Here is an 18,750-nt window from a genome sequence, read left to right as displayed (position 1 = left end):
GAGTCAACTTGTGTCTGTTCACTTATGACATGTTTTGTTAAGTGAGTTGTATGCTTATGTGCTTAATTGCTTTTAATCTAGCCTTGCATGTGATGTTTGTGAATAAGATTAGGATTTGTTTATCATAGAGTCGAAGTGATTAGACGGAGATAAGCTGGAGAATAGATATGAGGAGTGTTATATAGGATTAAAGTTAAGCTTTTTGTGAGAAAGTTTCTAACTAGTTCCTCACTTGTCACATGCACTACCCCGACGTTACAACTACAGAGACCAGCCGAGGACGCAAGTAAAGATCCCTCTGAGATACCACCTGCAACACGCCAAGTTACTACAGGTGGGCAGTATGTTGAGAATATGATGAGTATGAAATTACCGAGTTTTCCAAAATGATTTATTGATGTTATGAGCTTATCAAATGATGAATTAAAATGATGTTTATGAATTGTTTGACTTGCCAATTATTTCTAATGATGAACTTGTGTGTTACCCTCTACTGATGGGACGAATTCGGATCCTGCCACAAGTGGGGTTGTGTACACAGAGGTGACTGAGAGCCGTCTTCGGGTCGGCCGGTCACGGTGCTTGAGAAGGAGGCCTACTTCTCAGTACCTTGATGATGATAATTTGTAGATACGGTACATGCATGTTGATTATTTTGTCTGCAGACACTTCTTTATGATGTTAATTATGAAAACTGCATACACAGCTTCTTTGACGACAATTAAATTCTGTGTATTGCTGATGTTATGGCAAGCCTCAAACATATAGCTCTAAGAGCACTTTTCTTGTCTTTCGGCGCCTGCCCACTGAGTATTATGTACTCACGTCCTGCATATATTTCTAAATGTGCAGGTTAAGCATGGACGGAGGATGGCATGGTCTTGGCGGGGGATCGTTGTTTCGAGTGATCACCTTTTGATGCCTTTCCGCCTCTATGGCAGCATGATGTTTTGAAGTTGATTCCTGGCTTAGTTAAGAAATAGTCTCTCGGCTATATGTCTCCATACATATAGTTCGATCACCTTTTGTTTTGTAACTCTGTATATTTTAGAATCCTTGTACATATTTGAATTACGACCTTTTGATTGTATAACACAAAACTCCGATGCTTAACTTTTATAGAAATGCCGACGTTTATAACCTAGAAGAATGTTAAAGTTATTACGAGTTGTATATGCTTCCGCACAAAGACGAGATTAGTTTTTCAGCCTTCGATCCTTCTTTCATTTAGTCGTATCGATACCCAGTCTACGCTATCAATGGCTAGGCGGCGGGCTGCGACAATCACAATACTCACGAATGACAGTATTGAGGAACTCAGTCCCACGATCTGATCTGATGCTGATGATGTTGACTTCCTTTTCGACGCTCAGTCTTCTCAGCAGCTTTGGCAATTCTTCCAGTGTCTCTTTCTTGGTGTAGAGAAAGATAACCAAAGTATATCGTGAATAATCATCCACAACAACTAAGGTATACTTCCTACCGTTGTAGCTTCTTGGAGAGATTGGGCCAAACAGATCCATGTGAAGTAGTTGGAGAATTCTTTCAGAGGAGTGTCCTGACTTTGACTTGAATGACGTCCTTGTCTGCTTTCCTCTTTGACATGCTTCACATTCTTGCTTCTTCTGGAACACAATAGAAGGAAGACCTTCTACCAGTTGAAGTTTAGCAAGCTTTTTGATCGTCTTGAAATTGAGATGGTTGAGTCTCCTGTGCCACAGCCAGTTGAGCTCCGAGCTACTTTTGCTGATGAGACACGTTTCTGGTGGAGTGTCTTCCCATGAGACGACGTAGAGACTTCCTTGTCTGAATCCTTTCAGAACCACCTTCTTTTGGTTGTTTCTAATAGTGAATTCATCCTTTTTGATCTTCACTGTGAAACCGCTATCACAAAATTGACTCACAGACAACTGATTATGTTTAAGACCAGAAACAAAGCTAACATTACTGATACTGGCGTTACCCATGTTGAGAACACCATAACCTTTTGTTTCTCCGATTGAGTTGTCTCCGAATGCAACTTTGGATCCAGCTTTCTCAACATACTGAGATAGATATTCTTTGTAGCCCGTCATGTGGTTTGAGCAGCCGCTATCAAGATACCACGTTCTGATTGACGCCTTGACTTCTTCTTTCTTTTTGGATTTTCTGCATTTGACCTGCAAGGAAGAGTCAATTTAGGTACCTAATCAAGATTTGGGTCCTTCAATGTTAGCTCGAGTTCCCTTTGGAACCCATATCTGCTTCAGAACTGGTCGTGCTGATCTCATGCACTTTGCTAATCGTCTGACTGAAGAGGTTGGTGCTTCAGTTGGCACATGAGCATTCTTCTGTTGAGTTTTCCTTTTGATGGCCTCACTCTTGTAGGAGTTCTGTCTGATGAGTTGTTGAGGTCTTCTCTGCTCGGTGAAGTATCTTCCTTGAGATACTCGAGTTATTCCAGACTGATGGAGACTTGACTGATGTCGTGGGACATGAGTCATATGATGTCCAGTCGCTTGCCGTCGTGGATATCGCTTGGCTCATCTGGACACATTATTATTTTGTCTCCATGGATGTTGTTCTTTCTGAAACTGAACCGATTTCAGTTTCTGACTGGAGTGGCTGTTCTTCCCCCTGGACTGATGAGGAAGATTCTTCTTGATTCTTGATGTTCCTTCCCCTATCTTTGATTGAAATCTGCTTTTCAGTCTTCTCAGTAGAGTGATCTGGTTGGGGGCCTCATTTGCTCATCTGTAGCTCCATGGAGGTGGAACATTTGTTCTGGCCATCAGTTTGCGCTTGCGAACTTCATCCATATCATGATCTCTTGATTCTTCTGATGTGGTGATTTCAGAAGTATCGCCCTTTGAACTGATCATTACATTCTTTCCTTTATCAGCTGCAACCTTTCCTCCAATGTTTTCAATAAGGCCTTTTGATGGAAAGTTGCTCATCATGGGAGACTTCATCATGCAGTCCTTGACTGTTTCTTCCAGTTTGTGATCGAGCCTCTTGATTTCATGAGATGCTCTATCGTATTTTGAGTTTGAGACACTGAGCTTTTCTTCCAGTCGACTGTTCTCCATGATCAGCTGATCAAGACAAGTTTCATCCGGAAAGTAGATGATTGTCTAGCAGTGATCAGTCAGTGATCTGATTCTTAGCTCGTTCATCATTGATCTCCTTTTCCATTTTCTGATTCTGCTTGAGGAGATCTTCGAACATTTTCCTCAACTAACAGTGATCAGTCATGAGCTGATCGAACATGTCAGTTTCATCGGATGAGCTTTCTCTAGATTCTGAGTGGTCTCCTGAAAACATCAGGAAGTTATCAGTATAAGGAGTCTTTGAATGAGAGATTACCTCTGAGCCATTCATTCCATTGTCGTAGCTGTTGTCGGCCACGCTTTCAGTTTCATTGGCCATCAGGGCTTGGCTCTCACCATCTGAGCTGGCAGAGTCGAAGTCGGATGATTCTGATGTGTCTTCGGAAGATTCAGCATCGTCAGCAACCATCGCTTTCTTCTTTGAAAAGCTGCGATCCTTCTTGGCTTTCAGCTCTTTGCGCTCAGATTGAGTCAGTTCAGGGCATTCATTTCGAAAGTGCCCTTTCTTTCTGCATCCAAAGCATTCCATGTCTTTGATGTCGTAAGCGGCTGACTTTCTTTCTCCGCTTCGATCAGTGGAATGTCTGGAGTTGCTTTCTCTTTCATTTCCTTTGTAGTGCTGCTTGTGGAACCTTCTGTACTTGCGGAATTTGGACTCCATCTTGTTGAATCTTTTAGTCAACAAAGCATATTGACTGAAGAAGTCCTCGGGCTTGAGTTCCGCTGGTTCCTTGGTTTGCTTCTTACCTTCTCTCGCTGAAGCTTTCAGTGCTGCTCCTCTTGAGGTTGATGGACATCTTCATCTGATCCTCCAGCCTTCTTGATTCCAAGATTTCTCTGAAGGTCGAACTCATTTGCCAAGAGATCAGAGAAAAGCTTGTTCGTCGGGAGCTCGAATAGGTGTATGGGAGGGGGAGAATACACCTATGGGCTATTTTTCTTTCCTCAAATCAGAGAGATCTCCAGCTAGAGATCAAAATGAAACATTACACGCAAACTATGACGCCTGTTAACTGAAAAGAGTTTTAACCAAACAGGGTTGACGACTGATACTGAAGACTCTTCTGTAAGGAGTTATCAGTTAAGTTACTGGAACTTAACTGATGCACGTTAGGGCTTCAGTCGAGTTTGCTAAAACAGAGATGATAACACTCTTCCTGACTATCAGAGGATAGATCAGTCAGACTGATATCATACGCAGCGAACATAAACTTTGTTTCGTAATAGCCTCGGTTGAGCATGTTATTAGTCTTAGGTTTCTCTTTGCAGTTATTCAGTATTCAGTTTATCAATTGAAACAACACAAGAAAGAATGTAAAACTGAAAGCTGTAAATAACAAAGAGACTTTTATGTGGTTCGGAAAACACTTCCTATATCCACGGTCGGTTGATCAGACCAACAATCCACTCCGCAAGTGCTTAACTGGTGCACAAGGGTTGTGACACAGTGTTCGGACAGTTGTGTCACGAAGTTTTTGAGAAGGGCAGTTTGATTGACAAAGTTTGAGGATGAGGATGCGGCATTGACGTCAGTGACTTCATCAAACTTTCCCTTCTTGTTGAACCCTTCAAGACAGTAATGGAAGAAGCCTCTGAGAGAAAGTTCTTCAGAATCAGTTTCTCTGTCATTGGTTGCTTGTGTCTCCTCTGTTGTTTGATTTCCTTCATCTGCTGGAGGGACAGACGGAGCATATTGTTGAGGAGTTTCCGTACTTGGCATTGGAACTTCTTCATGTTCCTCATTGTGAGATTTCTGAGGAGTGTCCAGCGAGATCTTGACTGGAAACGATACGCTGTCGAACTTTCTTTTGGTTGAGCCTCGAGTCTTGTATCGTGGTTCAGAAGTGAGGAGAGGAATTTCAGTCGAGATACTGATATTCCCTCTGAGTGAACTTTTCTGTTTTTCAAACAGATGGATGGTGGAAGACACTTGAGTAGTGTTCTTCCAGAAGCAAGGTGTCTCCTTAGCACAAAAAAGAATGAGTGCTGTGACTCTTGTTCCTTAACGCAGATGTTTGGTGGAGTGAGATTCGTTCTTCTCTTCAGCGAGAATCTGAATGTAGGCCTTCTCCCAGTTGAATGGGCCTTTCTGTATCAGGGCGATCAACACTAATTTATGTGGTCTTGAGAGATGACCAGGGGATCCAAGAGTGCCGAACCAGCATTTCTTGATCATTTTGGCAATGGGTCTGAGATGAAGATGAATTCTTGAAATGCTCAGAACATTGGTGATGACGCGATCGGTAGAGGCATTGCTCGTCAGAGCTTCTCTCATGTGCTTTGTGGCTTCTTCATCGGTGAAGAATGGAACTGGTCCATTAGTTGGGAGATTGAACGTTTCTCTCACTGCTTTAGATATGTTGATGGACATCTTGGTTGACTCTGAAAAGCCTTCATTCGTGAAAACAGAAATCTCTGTTTTGAGTTCACCAGTCGATTCATCTGCTTTGATGTTGTCGTAGAATTCTCGGATGATCGACTCATCGAGAAGAAACCTAGGTGAGCATTGGACGAACTTCATCCATCCATGTCGTTCTAAGATCTCGTTGATCTTATTGAAATCAACAAATAGTTGGAGTGACTCCAATGTAGCAATAGATTCGTAACAAACAACTTGTTCCGATGCTGATTTTCCCATTTGAATCTTTGAGAGGTTTTCTGCAAAAGTCTGATGATCGATTCTCACAGAGATAGAACTGTGGATTCTTATTGTTAGTCTTGCAGAAAAAGGTATTCTCAAGAAAATTTGGTACACAAAGATTTCTCTGAGATTGAGTAAATCTTTAGTCGAAGATGAAACGTTTTTTTTTGAAGAGTGTGTGAAAGATCGTGCAAAAGGCGGTTTCAATAATCGTTTGAAATCCGTGCAAATGGAATCGTGCCACGTGGATCACTCCGCTTGTTAGTAAAAAGGGCGGGTTCGTGTGATCGTGTGACAACCATTTTAAAATAAATGTGCACGTGTCTATTTCATAGAATAAAGATGGTAAGCATATAGACACGTCAGACTAAGCACAATGCAGCCCAAAAAAAAAATTTAAGAAAAGAAGTCATAGATACAAGTGATATTGTTGAGAGAAGCTTACACAGTGATTATCACTAATTTTATCATTGATTGAAGCGTAATTTCCCCCTGAGTTTTATGACTGATTGTCCCTTGATTTCAAGTTCGTTGGCTGTTGCTGCACGCTCCTTTCACGTTCCATCTTTCTTCTGTGCTGTAGTGATTCCTCATGAATCACTCTTTCAAAAACTTCTGACGCCATTTTGAATTCTGTCTCTGCTTCCTTGAGACGTAGTAGAAGTTCTTGTTTCTGAGACTGAAGAAGTTTCAGTCTGTTGATCAGTCTGCGCTCCTTTACTTCTCTTTTGTCAGATTCGTCTTCATCTGAAATGAAGTGGCGCATGACGATCCTTCGAGCATCTTGCACACGATCAGTCTCTTTAATGATCTGTTTGTGCTTCCTAAGGAGATCTTCAAATCTCGTTCTTAGGTGTTGATACTCTAGTCGAGTTTGATCATATCTGCTCGTTGCTTCTGATTGTGAGTGGGTTGGACTCTGGTTTTCTTCTGGAAAAATGATCCTTTCTTCTTCATCAGAATCCAATGATCCCATCTCAAGTCCACTGATTCCTCGAAAGTGTGTATAAATATAATCGCTGGAGGAATCTTCTTGTTCCTGTACATTGTTAGAGAAAGAAGGAAGAAGCATACAGGAAACAGGAACGAACACAGAGCAAGTAATCTCAAGAGTAATCTTGAGAAAAGATTTTTGATCAAAAACAACAATTCCCCAAAAGGATCTAGTTCAATTAGAATCTAGTCAGAAACAGATAGTTCTTGCGAACAACCTGCTCTGATACCAATTGTTAGGTCCGGGGGGGGGTCTCGAATAGGTGTATGGGGGGGGGGGAATACACCTATAGGATATTTTTACAACAATCTACTGACCTCAATCAGAGGGATCTCAGTCAGAGATTGAAACGAAACTTTGCACGCAAACAAGGACTCCTGTTTTTACTGAAAATAGTTTTGACCAACAGGGTTGACGACTGATACTGAAAGCTCTTCAGTAATGAGTTATCAGTTAAGTTGCTGGAACTTAACTGATCCAAGTAAGGGCTTCAGTCGTGTTTGCTAAGATAGAGATGATATCACTCTTCCTTACTATCAGAGGATAGTTCAGTCAGATTGATATCATACGCAGCGGAAATTAAACTTAGTTTCGTAATAGCCTCGGTGGAGCAGGTTGTTGGATTAAGGTTTCTCTTTGCTGTTAGTCAGTGTTCAGTTTTATCAATTGAAATAGCACAAGTAAGAATATAAAACTGAAAGCTGTAAATAACACAGAGACTTTTACGTGGTTCAGAAAAACCCTTTCCTACATCCACGGCTGGTTGATCAGACCAACAATCCACTCCGCAAGTGCTTCACTGGTGCACTGCAAACCGTACCTGTGTGCTTGCCTGGTGCACACAACCGTAAACTGAAGATAACCCCTCTTCAGCACCCACACACCTCGCGTAGGATTTCCCTGCTAAGCACACCTCGTGCTCAGACTTTTCACTCAGAGTTTAGAGTACCTTCCTGAACTCCAAATCACTCAAACACTCTTCTGGGGGAGAGGTTTAAACAAGTGCCAACTATACTTACAAAGAACAAGTTCTTTGAAGCAAGTTTGACCTTTGGCTTCTGGGTAAACAGATATATGCCTAGGGTCTAAGAGAATGTATGTAATCAGCAGTGACTGATTTTGGCTTTGGAATTCTCTTCTTCGATTCAAGCTTTGGGCGGTTAAGCTTTAGGCTGAGTAGCAATTTCGGCAGAGCTTCAGCTTATATCGTTGAATCGGTCAAGATTGAAGTGATCCTCGAGCGCTATTTGTAGGAGAACTTTTGAATAGATCCGTTGGCGTAAATCGTCCTCAAGATTTCTTCCGTTGGAGAGCAATTCGAATTTGGGCTGAGACTTTAATCTTCGAGGTTCCTTGTCTGTGTGGAAACGGCTCTCTTTGATGGACAGGAGATGAGACATCTCTGAAAAGTAGCCACCAGATAGGAATGACCTCTGTAGAGATAAGATATTCTGAGATCTCTGCATTTAATGCGGCTGTACTTGTGCGTACGTGGATTCCTCTGAACGTTGGAAGATCAGTCCTAGGAGGAATATTCAACTGATACTTAACTTTAGTATCAGTCCTTTGCGCGCATTAAATAATCAGTCTTCAACTGATTCTTCAACTGATACTTCAGTTGGTAACTGCAGTCTTGAGTCTTCAGTCTTCGGTCTTCGACACCGCAACTAAACTAGAAACGAACTCTAACACTTGAGTTCAAAACGATTCTAGTCTATTACATATAAGTCCTATGAATTTTGGTATCATCAAAACAAGGGTTAGGATATTCTACAAGGTTCCCAACAGACAGCGTTGCCCGCTCTGCACCGGCCACGTCTCCTCCTTACACCGTTCTTTCGTTGTTGATTCGACGTCGTCCTCGTCTCGTTCCTCAGTTTTACAGATTACAAAGGAAAAACAAATACAATTTGAAAAACCTATTCTAACCACGGATTTTCTCGTGGTGAAAAATGATTACAACGTCAAACGACGTATCCCACGAAACAACAGACCACGAAGAATAACAGCAGTAAAAACAACGCATATTATTAATCGTACATAAATTAATAATAGAGCCAAGAAATTAATCCTGGGCTCTGATACCAATTGAAGGAATATTAAACTGAATTAATGCTCCGTTTGCCCGATGATCGTTTCTTGGATTATTATTAATTTATCATACAACGATTAATCCTAACATGCTCCTATGAATTTAAGTGCTGCACGTTGGAGTTCAGAAATACCTGAAGAATTCAGAAGAATTCGTCAAACTCGCAGCTGAACAGACCAGTCAGCTTCAAGCCTTCGTTTGGAGCCTCAAACGTCCTCAAAACGTCTTCTGCCCAGAAATACAACTTCTTCGTCTTCGAGAGAGCTTTCCGTGGCCGCCTGTTTCGTTTGAATCGGAGTTCTGTAGAGGAAGTTATAGCCATTCTCCCGAAACTGCCAGAACTTGATTTCCTGCGAAAATCTGACTCCAGCTCAGATCTTCTGAACTGTATCCCGCTCAGCTTTCACCGTTGGATGGACAACGTTCTATGAAAGTCCCAAGAGACAATGCTCCACACGATTTCCTGCGCCCCACACAGCTCTCAAAACCCTAATTTTATCAGTGTGTATTTCCTGAGAGCTGACAGCTGTATTTATAATAAAATAAATACGTAGGAGGCGCAGATTAGGTGTAGGAGGCGTGTTTTCTCTCTTCTTGGGCTAGGAGACATTGGGCCAGTCCAGGGACCAGATACAAGGAATAAAGATGGGCCTCAAATAAATTAATTTATCTATGGTCAGCCCAGACCATAATTAATTTATAAATATCAGTTCATTCCACTAGAGAACTAATATTGACTTACCCCTTTATTGCCGGTGTTGAGTCGGGGCTTGTATTTAGACTTATTAAATCCTCGTATTTAAAATATCCGACATCCACTAATTAATTAGAGCTCTGACAGCTTAAATTAATTAATCTCTTTATAATCCTTAAGCAGTACCACTCAAACCTTATTATTGCGCCTGAACTTAATCAACCTGCAGGGTTTAGCGCAATAAACATTATTGAGCTCCTTAAGGGGATGTCATTATCCTATACGGATACGAGTACTAATACAGATAATCAAATATCATATATTAACCGCTATCACCCAAGATACAGAGTACTCAAGTTACTATATAACTCTCACTCATAGTAAATCAAAGTGATAAACCAATCAACATATATGTCTGAAATCTTATTAGTATTAAGATTATATAAGTTACCGAGATCTTGATTCTTCACTTAAGTCAGATAGAAGAATACATCTCACTGTGGTCCTATTAATACGTTATGACGTACCAGTATAGACAAGTAGTCAAGACAAACTATTTCCATCTATACCGCAGTGTAAACCGATGACTCGTCCTAAAGTCATCTCGGCTGTGATTATATTATATCTCTTAATCCACTGTCTTAGCCTCCCTGAATCCTGAAGAGTTCCAAGCTCTTGTCAGCTATTTCTTCTTTATCTTCGTCAAAACCCTACCCAAATCCCAATACAAGGAGATTGATGAAGTTCTCACTGAAAGAGAGATGGAAGCCTTGGAGAATTGCATCTTTGAGAAGTTCAGAGTCACAAATGTTTGGGATGGCATCCACGACTGGGCACCCAACTTCAGACTGTACCTCACTTCCAGAGGTCTTCTCAAAGAAGATAATACTGAGGACTTCGAAGTCCATCATGAATCTCCACCGCACCAGACTGCTCCAGCCAAAGCAACAGAAGAAGGGATGCCAGCTGAAGAACAAGAACCTGCTGAAATTACCACTGATGAAAGAGTTCAGATGCTGGAAGAGAGACTGCTCATTCAAGAAGAAGTTTCATATGAGTTGAGAGTCAAGATTGCAATTCTTGAATCAACAGTCACTCACCTTCAACAGCAACTGGAAACCCAGAATAAATTCAGCGAGGTCCCTGAGTCTGATGACAAGGACAAACGAGAAGATGACAGAAAAGGAAAAGGGAAGCTGACTGAAGAACCAAAAGAAAGTCCACCAAGGAAGCCAAGCAAACAACTCCGCATCAACTAAGGACTAATGAAGATCAAGGAATGTCATCTAAACAGAAACTCATTATTTTGATATGATGTTCTTTGAGTGTATTAGTTCGTTCTTCCTTATTAAGTTATTCCACATTTTTTGTTTATATATCGTTCTTTACTGAGTTTAAGCATATTCATGTTTATTCAGTCTTTGTTCCCTTTGCCTGACTTACTCTTAATGATTATGGGTTATTTAATTTAGGGGGAACACTGTTTCAGTTTTTCTTTGATGCCTAACTTTTGTCCTTACTGATTGTTTGGGAACTTGTTCGTATCCTCTATGACTTGAACTAGTAATGGTTTTAGGGGCTATGAGTGATTTTGTTTAACTGATGACATTGCGTTCTGTTTTGGGTTTTCATTTTACAAAATCTCTTTTTGTACATATCTTTTCAAATCATTGCATGCACCATACGCCGCCTATTTTCGGCAAGAGATCATGACAAATATTCTATATCAGTTTATATTTCATTTTTCTAGGCACTTATCTGACGGGCATTTATTACGGACGTCAAAAATTATTGTAATTGATTTGGCGCGCAGATTTCAAACCGCCCATGTCTTTTCGATTGCCCTAGGAAACTGTTCATCTCCCACTATCACACTGCTCTCTCTCTCTATCTAACATTCAAAATCCACAGCACTCTACTGTGAGATCACTCTCTGCAAAATTCTCTTTACAGATTTCCTATTCAAGATGGCCAAAACTACCATGAAGAAGATTGATAACGAGAAGGAAGCTTCAATAGAGAAAGAAGTCAGATATGAACAGACGGTGCATAAGGAATCCTTTGAAAAGAAACCGGAATATCCAAAGGTCTCAGAAATTCTTCACCGGAACGGATGGTTGAAATTTATCACCAGTGAACCGAAGTATCTACTCGACGACACTGTCAGAGAATTCTACAGGAATCTCAAGTTCAACGATTCCGAAGAATTGATCTCTAAAGTCAGTGTCATCATCGGAGCAAAGTGCATTAAAGAGACTCTCAACGTCTCTATGACTGTCAGGGAATTGTTCAATCTCCCAAACAGCGGATATCTCCTCTCCTCATTGACTGATGATGAAGCAAATGAAACTCTCAAGTCTGCACTGAAGGATAAATCTGAATCAACAAAGAGTCAAGTCACTCTCTCTCATCTTCATCCAGAGTTTGCCATGTTGGGTAAAATTATCCAGAATTGCTGGATAGGTGCTACAGGGACTCCCGACAAAGCTTCTCAACCGCAGAAGAATGTCATGGCTGCGCTTATGGAGAAAGAATGCTACAACTGGGAAGAAGCTTATCTGAAGCTTCTTTACAATGAAGCTCACAACACAAGGCCTGCAACGATGGTACGACAGGGGAACAGGGTATCCCAGATCATCATCGAGGGGACAAAGAAGCACAAATATGTGCAATGGCCTAAGATGATCGAATTCACAGACAGCCTGCGTCTCTTCGAACTGGCCAGAAGAGATCCCAAACCTTCCTCGAAGGCGAAGGTAATTGACATCTCTTCTCCTCCCTCATCTGACTCTGATGATACACCTGATTCATCGCCATCAAATTATCCTGCTCACACAACTGTGCCACGCCGAGTTCGTACCAATCTCCCTAAAAGACCCTCCAAAAGACCTACTGAGATGCCTTGGAAACTCTCTCCAAAATCCAAAGGCAAAACAGTTTTGGAAACTGTCCCAGCTTCAACCCCCATCCTTCATTTAAAATGAACTCAGGAAGCAGTTGAACTTCAGACCGAAGCTCAACAAAATGCTACAGATCACCTCCGACGTATAGTTGGTGATGTTGATACGTCATCAAAAGTCTACCGGAACCTTCATAGACTTCTGACGTATACATTCCTGAAAACGGCGCCATGCCCAAGAATCAGCAGTCTTCACAGCCCTGAAGCCGAAGATTCATTCGAAATGGAAGAGGCTTCTCTAATTAGCCTCTTTCATATTGAAAGTGTTTGGGATGTAATTCATGACTTTGACAAATTTGCCATGAATTACTTGTACATGTCAATCAACGCTGATGCTGAAACGCCAAAGACGACTGAAGAGCCTCTCACAATAGAACAAGTAACTGTTGTTCTCAGCTCTCCAGTTGGTGACACTGATCAACCAGCAGAATCAATTACTGATCCTGCTGCTGCTGAACAACCAACGACTGATTCGATCAGTCAACCGGATTTGCCATCTACGCCTCCAACAAATTTTGCTGAAGCAGAAAGGACTAGTATCCCTTAAGTTGTTGCTATTCCACCTGAAGGCCACGATATCAGTCAAGCGCAAGCAGTTCCACAATCTGTTGAAGAAAGAACAGATCGCCCTGCCTCAACCAATCAAGCCGAGGCCTCCACATCCAAAACCAACATAGAGCGTCAGCAAGAACAGAATTCTCCTTCTGAATCAGATGTTTCAATAGAACACGTCGAGCTTCATCGCGCAGAAGGACCCATTCTATTTGATTCGGATGCGGAAACTGATGAGCGCCTCACCGTCTGGAAACATAATCGGCCGCGCAGACATCTATTACGGATCTCTGATAATGAAGAAAGACCAATGGATGTACTACTGAAACAGCTTGCTGATCAACGGTTTGAAATCGACTCACTCAAGCACGAGCTCGAACTACAACAAATCTATGGTAAAAAGTTCGTGAAGAAGCTCAAAGAAGTCGAGAAACAGGCAACATCAGACATGGTCTATCATGCCGGATTGATTGATAGGCTCAAACAGCGGATAAAGGCAGAGAAAAGGGCCCTGATCAATTATAAGATTGAAATGCTTGATCCAAAGACTGGTATCCCCAAAATTCGGAAGGATCACACGGAACTGCACACCCTCTTTCTTGAATCAGAGATTGAAAGGAAGACACAGTACGTTGGTCTAACTACAAAGATCCAGTAATTGGAACTTGAGTTCCTAAAGACGTTCATGCCGAGAACTGAGGTCAGGGAACTCGTTGCAACGACAGTACAGCCTATCCTGGAACGACTAGCACAGGTGGAAAAATAACTCCAACAAACCAAAGAATCTCCTGACTCCGCTCTCGTTCAGAAGATGCTCAATGATCTTCAAGAGCTACAAAGCAGACTTCCTCCAGCTGATGCCAAAAAGGGGGAAGAGGATATATTGAGGCGTATGCAAAAAGAAGTGGAAATGCTCCCCTCTGTCTTCAAAAGGGTGGAAAACAGGGCTGAGGAAATCACTGCAAGGGTTGCCCCCACTTTCGCCTCAGTTGAAGCCAGCAGAAAGAGAAGCAGAGAAAGCTCCTCAAATGAATCAGAACTGAAGAAGAAGAAAACTATCGACTTCATTTCAACTCTAAAGAAAGTTCAAAAGCTTGAACATTATCTCAAGAATGGATTGATTGTATCTCATCTGGAAAAGTTTGAGCGACCAGATAAATGGATACCGTCAGAGTTGAATGATTGGTGGGAGCAAATCAAGGAACGCTACACCAAATGGATGGTGTTTGCAAGTATCCAAGGCGACAAGGAGCGCAGGTTTGAAGCCTGGAAGTACTTCCTCATGCATTTGGAAGAACGAGATCTTGTTCGTCGAATGTTGGACGCTCAGAAGGAATATGGACAAGGCATTCCTGACCCGCAGAAGAAAGCAGTGACTCCACCAAGGATCAAAAATGAAGTCGATAGAGAAAAGATCAAGAAAGAAGTCAGAACCATTTGCAGGATTTGGAACTTTCATCCAGACTCCGATAATGCCAGAAAGGTATGGGAAGCAGTCTCCAAACTCTACAATCAGAAACCTTGAGTCAGTTGGTTGTCCTCTGTAATGTTCTTTTTCTGTTTTCAAGATGTAATTTAGACTGATGATTTATCAGTCTTTTCTTAAATAAAAAGAACAACTTCCTATTGATCTCAACCTGAAGACAATGACTCTTTGTCCAGGCTCTGATTATGGTTTTTTTTTTATCTTCTTTTAGTTCTGTTTTTAGAACTGTTTTCGTTCTTGCTCTAAGTACAAGTTTTTAGGATCTATTGTTAAGGGGGAACTGCTTTCACCCCTTGTTTAGAACTTGTACTGTGAGTTCAGTCTTTTTGCTGTCTAGAACTGCTGTGTGGTTTTGGCATCATCAAAAAGGGGGAAATTGTTGGGAACCTTGTGGAATATCCTAACCCTTGTTTTGATGATACCAAAATTCATAGGACTTATATGTAATAGACTAGAATCGTTTTGAACTCAAGTGTTAGAGTTCGATTCTAGTTTAGTTGCGGTGTCGAAGACTGAAGACTGAAGAACGAAGAGTGAAGACTGAAGACTGCAGTTACCAACTGAAGTATCAGTTGAAGAATCAGTTGAAGACTGATTATTTAATGCGCGCAAAGGACTGATACTAAAGTCAAGTATCAGTTGAACATTCCTCCTAGGACTGATCTTCCAACGTTCAGAGGAATCCACGTACGCACAAGTACAGCCGCATTAAATGCAGAGATCTCAGAATATCTTATCTCTGTAGAGGTCATTCCTATCTGTTGGCTACTTTTCAGAGATGTCACATCTCTTGTCCATCAAAGAGAGCCGTTTCCACACAGACAAGGAACCTCGAAGATTGAAGTATCAGCCCAAATTCGAATTGCTCTCCAACGGAAGAAATCTTGAGGACGATTTACACCAACGGATCTATTCAAGAGTTCTCCTATAAATAGCGCTTGAGGATCACTTCAATCTTGACCGATTCAACGACATAAGCTGAAGCTCTGCCGAAATTTCTACTCAGCCTAAAGCTTAACCGCCCAAAGCTTGAATCGAAGAAGAGAATTCCAAAGCCAAAATCAGTCACTGCTGATTACATACATTCTCTTATACCCTAGGCATATATCTGTTTACCCAGAAGCCAAAGGTCAAACTTGCTTCAAAGAACTTGTTCTTTGTAAGTATAGTTGGCACTCGTTTAAACCTCTCCCCCATAAGAGTGTTTGAGTGATTCGGAGTTCAGGAAGGTACTCTGAACTCTGAGTGAAAAGTCCGAGCACGAGGTGTGCTTAGCAGGGAAATCCTACGCGAGGTGTGTGGGTGCTGAAGAGGGGTTATCTTCAGTTTACGGTTGTGTGCACCAGGCAAGCACACGGGTACGGTTTGCAGTGCACCAGTGAAGCACTTGCGGAGTGGATTGTTGGTCTGATCAACCAGCCGTGGATGTAGGAAAGGGTTTTTCCGAACCACGTAAAAGTCTCTGTGTGATTTACAGCTTTCAGTTTTATATTCTTACTTGTGCTATTTCAATTGATAAAACTGAACACTGACTAACAGCAAAGAGAAACCTTAATCCAACAACCTGTTCCACCGAGGCTATTACGAAACTAAGTTTAATTTCCGCTGCGTATGATATCAATCTGACTGAACTATCCTCTGATAGTAAGGAAGAGTGATATCATCTCTATCTTAGCAAACACGACTGAAGCCCTTACTTGGATCAGTTAAGTTCCAGCAACTTAACTGATAACTCATTACTGAAGAGCTTTCAGTATCAGTCGTCAACCCTGTTGGTCAAAACTATTTTCAGTAAAAACAGGAGTCCTTGTTTGCGTGTAAAGTTTCATTTCAATCTCTGACTGAGATCCCTCTGATTGAGGTCAGTAGATTGTTGTAAAAATAGCCTATAGGTGTATTCCCCCCCCCATACACCTATTCGAGACCCCCCCCGGACCTAACACTGTCGGCGCCGAGGGCAGCGCGCGCACGAGCGCTTGCGCGCTGTGCGCCACGCGCGCCTGGTCGGGCGTCGTGCACGCTGCTGCTGCACAAGGGGCTGCGGGCTGCAGGCTGGGCGAGACGGCAAGGAGGCAGCCGGCAGGGGCGGTGCGCGCCTGGGGCCGCACCTGCGCGCTCTGCGCATTGCGCGCCCGGCAGGCGACGCGCTGCCCTTGCTGCCGCTGCTGTTGCCGCGCGCTGGATCGGCTCCACTGCTGCTGCTGGACGCTGCTGGAAGGCTGCCGACCGGGCTGCTGTGGCGGCGGGCTGCTGCCGAGCATCGGGGCGGCTGCTATGGGAGATGGCGGCGGCAGCTAGGGTTTCCAAACCCTAGCTGCGTATCTCAAACCCTAGGGGGCCCAAACCCTAATTCCAAAGACGGGCCTAAAGTGTTCGGGCCAAGTTTATGTTTTTGGGTTTTCTTTTCTGTTTTTATTTTAATAGATTAGAAGTTGGGATTCCACGAATGGGTCACGAAGAATTTATTTTCTTTAATTCTGTTCTTTGCGTGCCGTGGTGTTAATCCATTATGCTCTTTGCATGCTGTTTTTGTCTTTGCTTGTTAATATGTGTTTATTAACTGCGCTTAGACAAGCATGCTAGGTTTATCGTTTTCTTAAGCATGTTTTAGAATTCTGCGAGCATGTTTTACATGTTGCGTTCTAGAAGAGCATGTTTAGGATTATGTGTTTGAGCATGATCAAACCTTTTGAAAGTAAAAAGACTAAGCTGCATTAATAATTTTATAGATGATTAAAAATTATTTAAATTTCCACAAACGGTCTCAAGATAAAGTGATTGAGAATATGAGTAAACGACCACCCTAACGTAGCTTATTCATATTTGATTTCACAAGTTTGTTAAGTTGAGATTTCTATTAAAAATATTTAAATCCATTTAAGTAGTGGGAGTTATGCGGTAAACGACCACCCTAACGTGGCTTACTCGTACGATTTTGATAAGTACTTTAGAGGGTGGATTTTAAATAAGATAACTAAGAAATTAAATTGAATGCGGCATAGTCCTAGTGAGTATGTCAAATTCGAGAATTTAATTTCAAATTTAGATTGTGGTTATTACTAAATAATTTTTATTCTTAAAATTATGTAGACCTCCACATGCGGTCTCAGGACAAAGTGATTGAGAATATGAGTAAACGACCATCCTAACGTGGCTTACTTCATATTTGATTTCACAAGTTTGTTAAGTTGAGATTTCTATTAAAAAATAGGGATAATTGCGTGAAAATACACAAACTTTACCAAAAATCCATATTTGACGCGCAGTTAGGATTTTACATTTTAATACACCAACTTTCGTTGTTGTCCAAATTTGACACGACTTAATTCTTAAAAATTCAAAAAACAACTCATTTTTGTAAATAATTATACAAAGACTCACTTATGTTATTATTTGGGACATTTAAACTAAAACAAGATATTTCCTTATGATGTTTTCTTTTAATCTTTGATTCGCGCCAAAAATGGTTTAAAAGAAAACATCATAAGGAAATATCTTGTTTTGGTTTAAATGTCCTAAATAATAACATAAGTGGGTCTTTGTATAATTATTTACAAAAATGGGTTATTTTTTGAATATTTAAGAATTAAGTCGTGTCAAATTTGGACAATAACGAAAGTTGGTGTATTAAAATGTAAAATCCTAACTTCGCGTCAAATATGGATTTTTGGCAAAGTTTGTGTATTTAGGTGCATTTTTCCCTAAAAAATATTTAAATCCATTTAAGTAGTGGGAGTTATGCGGTAAACGACCACCCTAACGTGGCTTACTCGTATGATTTTCATAAGTACTTTAGAGGATGGATTTTAAATAAGATAACCAAGAGATTAAATTGAAAGCGGTATGGTCCTAGTGAGTATGCTAATTTTGAGAATTTAATCATCAAGGTTAAATTGTGGTCATTGCTTAGATATCATTTCAAGTACAATGTACAACTCCCCAACGGAGTCCCTTCTTGAAAATGATATGGTCTAGTTAAGGTGCCAACTATTAATTTCATTTGTTAAAAGGTCAAATTGACATGGATGGAAATTAAACGACTAGGTAAATAGTCTGGTTGAGGAATTCATGTGTAAACGACCACCCTAACGTGGCTTACTCGTGAGATTTCTTGGGCAGTTGGAGGTTTCATTAATATTGTTTTTATCAAAAGGTTACAATATTATTGTTACGAATTATGTGCTTTATGTTCGTTACTTTCAGATATGTCTATGTCTCTTATTGTTTATTTATTCTTGCACAA

The sequence above is a fragment of the Salvia miltiorrhiza genome, chromosome 3 (assembly GCF_028751815.1).
Source record: "Salvia miltiorrhiza cultivar Shanhuang (shh) chromosome 3, IMPLAD_Smil_shh, whole genome shotgun sequence".
NCBI classification, from domain to species: Eukaryota; Viridiplantae; Streptophyta; class Magnoliopsida; order Lamiales; family Lamiaceae; genus Salvia; species Salvia miltiorrhiza.
The sequence above is the reverse complement of the archived record's forward strand: the minus strand, read 5'-3'. Positions refer to the sequence as shown.